The sequence below is a fragment of the Echinops telfairi genome, unplaced genomic scaffold (assembly GCF_000313985.2).
Source record: "Echinops telfairi isolate 266 unplaced genomic scaffold, ASM31398v2 ScPeMD7_7469;HRSCAF=8507_0, whole genome shotgun sequence".
NCBI lineage: Eukaryota > Metazoa > Chordata > Mammalia > Afrosoricida > Tenrecidae > Echinops > Echinops telfairi.
The window spans coordinates 5,467,224-5,479,233 of NW_022111372.1; positions in this window are offsets into that span (position 1 = coordinate 5,467,224).

Below are 12,010 nucleotides of genomic sequence, written 5' to 3' on the forward strand. Positions count from 1 at the left end.
GTTGTGTCGGGAAGGTGAGCATCATAGAATGCCAATTTAATAGAAGAAAGTATTCTTGCATTGAGGGAGTACTTGAGTGGAGACCCAATGTCCTTTTACTACCTTAATATTAACCCTATAAATATATGCACATAGATCTATTTCCCCATCATCATATGTAAATATATTTGCATATGTACATTTCTTTAGCTAGACCTCTATAAAAGCCCTTTGCCTCCCAGCTCTTTCCTCTATTTCCTTTGACTTTCCTCCTGTCCCACTATTAGGCTCATTCCCCACCAGGGTTTCAGTAATTCCTCTGGTTACATTACCCTGGGTGGTCATGCCCTACCAGGCCTCCATCCTCCTCACCATCGATTTGGATCCCTTATTGTTCCCTTGTCCCTGGGTTTGTTAACACCACTCCCTTTCCCCGCACCTCCCTCTCTCCCATGTCCCCTCAGAACGGTCGTTCCAGTTGTTTTCTCCTCCAGATTGTTCATCCAGCCTGTCATATTTAGACAGACCTGCGGAGATAATAATATGCACAAGAACAATACAGAGCAAAACCAAGCAGCAATATACAACAAAACAACAACAAACCAATGACAAAAAAAAAAAAAACAAAAAAACCAAAACCACAACAAGAAAGAAAAGCTTGTAGTTAGTTCAGTAATTGTTTGTTGGCCTTTAGGAGTGTTTTCCAGTCCAGTCTGTTGGGGCACCACACCCTGGTCCCAAAGTCCACCGTCAGCATTCCCTGGGGACCTTGCCACTCCATTCCCTTGCTCTTCTGTTGCTCCTCATTAGTGTTTTGCCTTGGTGTGGCGGGATCAGATTGGTGCAATTTCCATACTGTGTCTCCAGTTTTGTCCCCTGTAGGGCTATGGGTCAGTCAGGGGTGTCATGTCTCATGTTACATGTTTTTACATGCCAGAGCCTACGCATTCTGATGAATTATTATTCTAGTAAATATCATCTCTATTGTTTTCATATTAGTGACACAGCAAATTACCACATATTTAGCAGCTTTTAAACAAATAAACCATTGCCTATTTATTACTTCACAGTACAGTAAACCAGAAGTTTGGCTCTTCATTTCGGGGCTGAAATCAAGGTATGGTCAGGGATTATTTCCATGTGGGAGGTTCAAGGGAGTACTCTACCTCTCTAAACCAATTCAGCTCCATATAATTGTTGTACTGAAACTAAAAAAAAACAAACAACAACCTCGAAGTCACTATCATCGAGTCGATGCTGACTTCTAACAACCCCATAGGTAGGCTGGAATAGCCCCTGTGAGTTTCAGAGAATTTTTGGGGTAGTAAGTAGAAAGCCTAGGTTTTCTCCTATGGAGCCGCTGGTAGTTTCAAACTGCCAACCTTGTGGTTAGCAGCCCAATGCATACTCACTGCCACCAGGAATCCCTGTTGGACCGAATCCCTACTTAGTTGTTGACTGGTGGTAGGGGTTCATTCTCAGCTTCTAGGTCATGTCTTCCTTGGTTGCCTCCCTTCCCCTTCAAAACAAACAATCAAAGCTTAAATCATTCTCTTTCTGTTGTTCTATACTGTTATATCTCTCTACTTCCCGCTCTCCCTGCTTTTAGGGGTTCAATTGATTACACTGAACCATCTGGATAATACAGGTTCATTTTCCTAGTTTTAGGTTCATTGATTAATATGCTTAATTCTATCTAGAAAGTCCCTCCAAAGGAAAATTTAGATTAGTGTGTGATGTCAACTAATTTTGGTTGAATTGGATATTCAAAGGATAAAAATCCTGAAAGGACACCTATAACCCTATATCTGCTATGTGCTTCATATATTAACTTATTATTATTGCTGGTAGGTGTCATAAAGTGGGTTCTGACTCTATGTAGCAACTCTATGTGCAACAGAACAAAACACTGCCTTGCCTTGCCAGCATCCTTATGACTGTTATGTTAGAACCTATCATCATCACCGTAATATCAATCCATCTTGTCAGGGGTCTTTCTCTTTTTCACTGCCCTTTGACTTTACCAAGCATAATACAATGGAAAATGTAAAGGATGTATTAATAAGGATATGAAAATATCTGGGATGATATTGGAGCGCCACACATGGAAGTCACCACATTTGACAACAGCTACACTGCACCTGGGAAACATACTTGGATTAATGCTATGGAGTCAGGGAATTTAAAAGGGTATCTATAAAACCTCTACTTGGAATTGTCCGATGATATAATTAGATTAAGTGATCCAGATAGCACAAGGGGTTAAGCATTGGGCTGCTATCCTAAAGGGTAGTGGTTTGAACTCATCAAGTACTCTGAGAGGGGCGGGGGATGAATCAATGTTTCTGTAAAGATTTACAGCCTCAGAAACCATATGGAGCAGTTTTTACCTTGTCCTAAGGGATTTCTGGGAATTGGGACCCACTGGATGGCAGTGTGTGAGTGAGGTTGAAGAATTTGACATACAAGTATTATTCATCTTTCTTGACACTACAGGCAGCTAATTACAATACTTCTCTTGTTGGAATCAAAGGCATGACAATACGTTTAATTTTTTATTGTTTTCTCCACCAGGTTTTCTAGCCAAATGAGAGGCAGAACAAACATTAGGTTGAACAGATTAAAACATCACTGGAAATATTGATAAATATTATACTAGAAAACAGGGTAATAGGTCAGATGTATCCAGTTTCCCCTCTGAACCAAACTGTATAGAAAATCGGAAGAATGTGTGTGCCTTGTGGATAGGTTAGTCTCTAGAATACTTTCTTGCACATTCTTCTTTCTGAAAGGAGAGAGTAAAAGCATGGGCCAAAAGGCCGGAAATGGTATCCTAGGAGAACTTCCTCCACTGCGAAATATGAGCTGAAAGGCCTTTTCCTCTAATGCTGCAAACCTTTATGTTCACCTGGAGTTACTCTCTTAACCATTTCCCAGAAATACCTTAGACTTATATAGGATAAAATATGAAGTAAGAGCTTTAAGGTTGTCAGGGAAACCATTCGACACATGATACATTGAGATGGATCATCTTACTCCAGACAGAATATTAGCCATTAAGCAGTCTGCTGGAGCCAATTCTGACGCTTCCTCAGGTTATCAGCATTAGGAAGGCAAGGATAGAAAACATAATCTTGAATGGAAATTTACTTTGAAATAGAACATTTAGACTTTAGTATTGCAATCTTAGGGAGAAAACAACTGTTTTCATTCTAGTCCTTTCTATCCTAGCTTAAATTACTAAGAAATGTGGACTAAGACCTCTTATACTAAAAAATTTTACAGTCTCAGGCAGGGTCATCTGTCCACTAAAAGGAAATCTAAGAGCCAAGTAATTTAAACACACGATGAATAGGGGTAGTCAGGTCAGGGGTCAAGTGCTGCTGCTGTTCAATTGTCTGTGCTGTTAAATGCTCCAGAGGCAACTGGGAAATTCCCTGCTAAAATGTGGCTGACAGCTCTTCTTTGATTTTAAACTCAGGGAGGAAAACCATACCTAAAAGATCTTATACAAATTTGTGTTGGCAAGAAGTCTCCCCAAAGGCAGTTTATTTTCAACTAACTTATTTTTAAAAGAAAAACTTTTTTTTCTTCCTTCTAAAAATTAACAATGGCCTATTGGCAAAGTATATTGAACACACCATGGACCACTACAATAACAAAAAAATCAGTTTTAGAAGAAATACGTTTCCTTAAATGTGATGGTGATGCCAGAAGCCTGTATTCCAACAAGCAGCCATCTAAATGAGGCGTAAACGGATTCCTCATTGAAAAGGCACTCCAGAACCTGTGTGATCCAAGCATTGTAAATCATATGGTCCCAATCCAAAGGTGGGAACTGTAACAGAGCTTCAATTGTGCTTTGGAGAAGGTTATGGTCCACAGTGGAAGCCCAAAATCCATTTGCAGGGACCACATATACATAAAGCCTCTGTTGAATCCCTTCTAACCATAGCTGAGGAATGTGAATAACCTTGTTATCAGACAGAGTATAGAAGAGACAGTTATAGTATATATAGTTATGTAAAATGTTACTCAATCCTTTTTTTTGGACCCATTTCAAATTTGTATCAGTTAAAAAAAAAAAGAAAAAGTGAAAGAGTAATACACATAGATTAAGCCTCTGGTGAGTCCCATTTGACCCTAGACCAGAGATTTGAATAGCCTTTCTATCATGAAGAATAAATTGGAAAGTTGATTGTGGCATGTAGTTAGGTTAAAATTTAATAATTTATCATCTATCCTTTTTTGGCCCTTTTTCAAGTTGTTCTAATTTTTAATATTTTCTTCTTTGTTTTCATCTGTGGTTTTTCTCTATTTGATTTTGCTATTATAGTTAGCTTTATTTGTTTATTTGTTTTTGTATGTTTTTTTGGTATATGAAATCCAGGATGGGTCAATCTATACAGATAATACCTAGATCAATGGTTTCTTGGGGACATAGCAGGGAAGTTGGGAGGAAATGGGAGCTAATAACAAGAAGTAAAAGAAGAAAATATTCTAAAATGATTGTGGTGATTATTGTACAACTTTTCTCAATATGATTGAACTAATGAATTGTATGATATGTGGATTATATCTTCATTAAAATGTTTTGTTTTTCTTGAGTAAAGATGATGAGCCTCTAGCTTATTTTGGACCTATATCATCAGAAAAGATCTAAAGATAGAAAAGAACATCATATTGAGCAGAGTACAAGATAACTGAAAATAAGGGACATCCTTAATAAGATGTCACATTAGACTCAAACATATCAATGATCATGAAAATGTCATAGGATGTGGGGACATTTTGTTCTGTTTATATATGAAATTGTCACGAATCAGTGAAAACTTAACAGCACCTAAGATCAACAACAGAATAGCTTCCAGTGTTCAGAATTTGTACTATTCATTAAAAAAAAATAAAATGTATCTCTTATAAAACGGTAAAACAAAAGTTTTAGAGACCCAATTTTCAAAAGATTTTGTGAGTCCATGTAATATCAATGAAATGTAATGTTACATATGGAGATTTTTGGTTTTAGTGTAGCCTACTTGTTGCAATTAATGTATTATAAAACAAATATCATGGCAAAGACTCTGTTCTCATGAGGTCCTTGGTGATGTCTTTCTAAAGGACACAGTTGGGATGGACCCCTCTGCCCCTCCACTGGAAGACTCAGTAGTTTGGAGTGTGAGTGTTACTTAAGGGACAGCCGTTACTGTCCTCTGGAGTCTTATTCACCCACGTGTTGACATCTAGGCTGTCAGAGGTCATGTCTAAAACTCTGATATGGGTACCTGTTCTTGGCCTCTGTGAGTGGCTTGATTTGCTCCCAACACAGTGGCCTACACATAGGCTCAAAGTTGCAAGTGCAAGTGTTACAATAAACAAGATGGAAGTTGTCTCAGATAACATGTAGTGTCATTGCCATCATTCCTGCCACTTCTGTTAGTTGTAAACAAGTCACCGGCCTGCTCTCATTCAGAAAGAGTGAACATGTGCTCCACTCTCAAAGGGAGGAGGACCAAGGTCTTAGTGTAGAAGGAAGGGTATGTGAGATGGGATATATATTGTAGATGTCTTCAAAAGTGCAATCTGTCGCAATGTTTATGGTGTGTGCATTTATTATCCAGTTGAGACTATCTTTCTAGCGACAGTCTGGCTTTCTTACCTGCCATTATGCATTTGGGAACTATTCAGGAAAAGTTTTTATTTGTAGGCAAAAAAATAAATGAAATTACAAATTTTAATAGTAATGTAAGAAGAACAAATATTCAATTGAAATGTAATGATGCTTTTATTATTCCGTTCACTGGTAACATTATATTCCATTAAAACATTCCATTTGTACCTATTTCCATGAAAACTGTATTTCTCTTCCTTTGGGCAGGTTGTGTTGGCCAAATAGCAGATGGCCTGCCCATAATGCATTTGGGCAGATGTTCTCTTTTGGGCCATAACATGTGAATAAAATTGCAATATTCCAAACTATCTCATCATCTGCAGTAATTACTGGATAAAGTCCAATGTGTACATAGGCTTTTTATAGCTTTGTGCTATATCGATAGTCCTAGTACTAAAAGAATAGTTTATAGCAATACTTTTTACTAAGTTTCAGAATGGATTACTTTCTTCTGATAGTTAATGAATCTTCCTATAATACTTTGCAGACATAATTTAGAAATAAGGTTATAATATTATTGTCTTAGTTCCCACACCTGGGTTTTAAAGTTTATATTTTTTAAAGCTTGTATTGCTGTTGCAAATGCATATCATATACTGTGCCATGTAACAGGTTAGAAAACAGAAAAACGAACTACTTCAAAAAAGAAGTAAGCAAAAAGGAAAGTCAGTCATAAATCGGGCAAATGATGGAATTATTACTATGTTTTGTAGTTTGCTTCACGGAAAGATTTGTTTCAGTTACCTAAGAATCCAAGATCCGCAGCCCTCCCCCACTTCAAAATTCAGGTGCTAGTCATTAGTGAAACTTCTAGCTATGGTAGAAGCAAGGCATTTTGTGTGGTGGGAGTGAAGAAGGAGGTGAAAATGGAAACCAATTATTTCATTTCGTGAAACAGAAAAACATTTAGAGTCTGGCATACAATGGGCATTATGTTGATCTTTTGTCTTTCTTCTTTCAATCTTGAATACTATTCAATCAGTAGTACCTTTTAAAATTCAGCCTTCACACTTTCAAGATCACCTCTTTTATCGTCTGTCTTAAGATCTGAAAGTGGTAGAAGGTGCTACGTATGAAAAGTTCTTGTTGGTGTTGCTTTACAGGGTAAAGACAGAAGTGCAGAATGCTCAAAAGATTTAATTACAAGAGAGCCTCGCGTGTTATTTTGCACCTGTATCTTGTCATTTGCATATCTATTCACTTCACCTAAAAGCTGAAGTAACATTGCTGAAAAAAATGACCTTTAAGAAATCATGCATCAGAATGCCTACTTACTGTTCCCTTTTACTAGTTATTATGCATCTAGGCAAGTGGAATGTAGCATGCCTCACAAGCAGATTCATTTCCACAAACATTTTGACATTGCACTTTGGATTCTGTTTTCAGCGATGTTCTGTAAATGTGAGTCTATTAATCAGACAGTTCATAAAATTCAGTTTTGAGCAATTGTGCTTAATTTCAGGCCGTTTTACCTTTCTAGGGGATATTTTGTAATATCTGGAAAAAGTTTTATTTGTCAAAATTGGTGGTAGTGTAGATGCACTACTAGTATATTGTGAGTAGAGAGACTATGCATTCTTCTAAACATTCTGCTATGCACAAGACTGTTCCTCTAATAAAGATTATTAAGAATATAATGTCTATAGTTCCAAGATTAGCAACCCTGATTTAGGGCAAGAAAACTCTTAGATAACATTTATTGCCTTTATTGTGTTTATTTTACTGTTGTTAAACCTACCCAGCACAGCAAAACATACACCAATTAGTAGTTTCTACATGTGCAATCTAGTGACAGGGATTACAGTCTTCAAGTATGAAGCCATTCTTGCCTTCCCCTGCGTTCCTGTCTAATCTTTTGAATGGTGCTTGTCAGTTTGATCCCATGCAATTCTTAAAAGCGTCTAATGCTCAAGACAGACCTGTTTTACAACTCAGCTAAACCTTTGTCCAGTTATACGGTGGCTCCAGGGGATAATTTTTATTTAAAGTTTAAAAATTATCCCTGGGTGTGTTAGTCTGGGTACACTTGAGAAACAAATTCATAGACATTCATATGTGTAAAAGAAAGGGCTTTATATACAAGAGCAATTAAATATTGAGGAAACATCCCAGCTCAATCCAGATCAAGTCCTTAAGACCAATATTAGCCCATATGTCCAATACCAATCTATGAAGTCCTCTTCAGATTCATGGAACACATGAAATGACACCAGATGCAAGAAGATCGTAGGCCAGTGGGTGGAGAATCTTGTGGATCCAGTGGTGGTGTAAGCATGTCAGCACTGGAGTGGGTCTCCATGTGCCTCCTCTAGCTTCAGGGTTCTGGTGAAGCTCTGTGTGTGTTGTCAACAAGAATGTCTCTCAGGAAGTAAGTGTGTCCTGCCTCCAGCAAGGTATTTATCTTCTTATTGCCTCCAAATGAGGTCATCAAGCTGCGACCTGATTGACAGGCTAAACTCCACCACTTCACTCAATTTGACATCAGATTATATAACTACCATGCTGGGTAATAGTTTCTGGGGTTCATCCATCCTTTATGCCCATTCCAAAGAAAGGTGACCTGACACAATGCTCAAATTAGAGAACAATAGCACTGATATCACATGCAAGTAAAATTTGCTGTACTTTATCCAATAATCATTGCAGCAATACAAGGAACTACCTGACGTTCCAGCTGGATTCAGAGGAAGATATGGAAAAAGGATACCTTTGCTGATGTCAGGTGAATCTTACCCTAAAGCAGAGAATACATGAAAGATGTTTACTTGTGTTTTATTGACTATGCCAAGGTATGGGACTGTGTGAATCATAACAAACTATGGACAACCTTGAGAAGAATAGGGTTTCCAGAACACTTCAGTGTGCTCATTTGCAACTCAGACATGGATCAAGAGGCAGTTATGTGAACAGAAAAAACACTAGCATTGTATGGTTTAAAATCAGGAAAAGTATGCAACAGCATTGTATTATTTCACCATACTTTTTTAATCTGTATGCTGAGGAAATCATCAGAGAAGCTGGCTTATATTATATTAAGAATAATGTCACATCAGTCTTGGAGGAAGGCTTATTAACAGCCTTTATTAACAGCCTATGAAATGCAGATGACACAACCTTGCTTGCTGAAAGTGAGGAGGACTTGAAGCACTTGTTGAAGATCAAGGGTTTCAGCCATCAGTATGGGCTGCGACTCAATTTAAACCAAACCAAAATCCTCCCAACTGGACCAATAGGTAACATCACAATAAATGGAGAAAAGATATCAAGGATTTAGCCTTACTTGAATCCATAATCAATGTTCATGGAAGCTGAAGTCAAAAAATAAAAAGAAGTATTGCATTAAGTAAATCTGCTGCACAAGATCTCTTTAAAGTATTGAAAATCAAGGATGTTACCTTGAGGAACAAGTTGTACCTGATCCAAGCCATGATATTTTCAATTTTCTCAGATGCATGTGAAAGGTGGCCTGGTGATATAGTGCTTACCCATTGAACTGGAGTCTGAAAGATCAGCCATTGGAAACTACTTGTCACTCCATGGAAGAAGAAGGGGCCTACTTCCTTATAGTTACAGTATTGCAAACCCTCAGAGGCATTTCTACCCCATCCTATAAAATCGTCATCCGTCAGCATTGATTCCGTGGCAGTGATATGCCTGTGGAAGTTGGATAATAAGGAATTGAAGCATTTGAATTGAGGTGCTGGAGAGGAATATTCAAAGCACCGTGGGGTGCTAAAAGGACAAGCCGATCTGTTTGGGAAGAAGGATAGCCAGAGTGTTCCTTTGAAGCAAGAATGGCAAGACTTCATCTGTACATACTTTGGACATGTTGTCAGGAGACGCCCATCCTTGGAGAAGGATAACACATTTGGTAAAGTAGAGGGACAGCAAAGGAGAAGAGGCTCTCAAAGAGATGGATTGACACCTTGGCTGCAACACTGGACTCAAGACTAGGACCAACTGTGAAGATGGTGCCAGCCTGGAGAATGTTTCACTCGGTCGTGCCTATAGTCTCACAGGGTCAGAACCGACTCTCTGGCACCTAACATCAACACCAAATTAGTGACAATTTGTTATAATGGCAATAGAAAACCAATCCAATATTCCACGTAGATAATTTCATTTAACCCTTTCAACGACCCTAGGAAGACAGTGTGGAAGTACTCTACAGCCTATGCCAAACATTTTGGAAGAGGGCTACCTGGCAAACTAACTGGGAAAGATCCATATTTATGACTATCACAAAGAAAGATGATCTAACAATGCCAAAATTACTGAACAACACCATCATTAATATCAGATGCAAGCGAAATTTTGATGAAGATAATGAAAATAACAGTTGTGAGCGGTTCATTTAGAGAGAACTGCCAGAAATTTCATCCTGGTTTAGAAGAGGGTATGGCATGAGAAACATCACTGATGACATCGACTAGATCTTGGGTGAAAACAAGGACTACCCTAAAGATGTTTACTTTTTTGTCTTTTGACAATGCAAAGGCATCTGACTGTGGATAACAAATGGTATACAGCATTCCAAGGAATGGTAGTTACAGAACATTTCATTGGGTTCATGTACAATTGATCCCTGTGCTATACCAAAAAGCAGCCTTCAGTGTGTATTCTATGTGAAGAAAACAAAAATTCTTACAACAAAAGAGAACATCGCGATAAACAGAGAAGAGATTGAAATTGTTGAGGATTTCATTTTACTTGTATCCATATCCAACTGACATAGATGCTCTTCAAAAACAACAACAAAAAACCCAAACTGATTGTTATGGAGTTAATTCCAATTCATGCTGACCCTATAAGACAGGCTAGAAGTACTCATCTTCCTCTAATGGGTTGACTGGAGGCTTTGTACTGCTGACCTTGCAGTTAGCAGCTGCACACTTACCCACTATACCTATGGGGCCACTTATCATGGAAGCAGCAATCAAGAAATCAAACAATGCATTACATTGGGCAACTCTTCAGAACAAGACCTGTTTAAAGTAATAAAGAGCAAACATGTCACTTGAAGGACTAAGGTTCATCTGACCCAATCAATTACATTTTTTTACTTGCCTCATGTGCATGTGAAAGCTAAATAATAAATAAGGAAGACCTGAGAAGAATTGGTGCATTTGAATTTTGGTGTTGGCAAAGAATAGTGAATGTACTGTGGAGTGGCGGGAGGCTCCCTGGTGGCATGGTAATTCTGCATTGGGTAGTTCAAAACCACCAGCCAATCCATCAGAGAAAGATGGGGCTTTCTATTTCTGTAAAGAGTTATAGTCTTGGAAACCCACGGGAGGAAGTTCCACTCTGACCTATAGAGCCCCTATGAGTTGGCATCGACTGAAAAGCAGTGGGTTTTGGTTCTTTGCATGGACTATCAGAAGAACAAATGACTATGTCTTGGACAAGGCACACCTTTAATGCTCCTCAGAAACAAAGACGAGGAGACTGTCAAGAATTACTTGGACACATTAGTAGAAAAGATGAGTCCCTAGAAGGGAGGATCACACTTGGTAGAGTCAAGGATCGGTGAAAAAGAGGATGGTCCTCAATGGAATGGATTGGCACAGTGGCTGCAAAAATGTGCCTGAACACCAGGATTGTGAGGATGGTGCAGGCCTGGGCAATGTTTCATTCTGCTGTGCAAGGGGTCACGATGATTCAGAAGCAACTCGATGGCGCTAACGACAACAGGAAGAAAGCAATGTTATTTTCCTCAAATTACTGCTGTAATGAAGGCCTTGAAGATAAAGTGATCTGATCATGTCACATAGCTAGTGGACTGGAGGATTAGGTCTCAAATGTAGGCTAATTTCAAGCCAAGGCTTCTAGAACTTAGTCCTAAATTATTTTTTAGTATAGTTTTAATATTCCTTTTCAAGGCACAAAAGTCACACCTATAGTTATAGGTTTAGTATTAAGGGAGCAGAAGGACATTGGGCCGCCACTCAAGTACTCTCTCAATGCAAGAATACTTTGTTCTTTAAATTGGCATTCTATGATGCTCACCTTCCTGACACAACCGCTGAAGACAAGGCGGGTGAATAAGCAAAAGTGGTAAAGAAAGCTGATGGTGTCTGGGTATCAAAGGATATAGCGTCTGAGATCTTAAAAGCTTGAAAGTAAACAAGTGGCCTTCTAGCTCAGAAGCAACAAAGCCCACATGGAAGATACGCATCAACCTGTGTGATCACGAGGTGCTGAAGGGATCAGTTATCTGGCATTAAAGAACAAAAAAATCATATCATTGTGTGTTCACCTCTATGATACGATCACTGAAGACAAATGGGTGCATAAGCAAATGTGGCAAAGAAAGCTGATGGTGCCAGGCTATCAAAAGGTATAGCATCTGGGGTCTTAAAG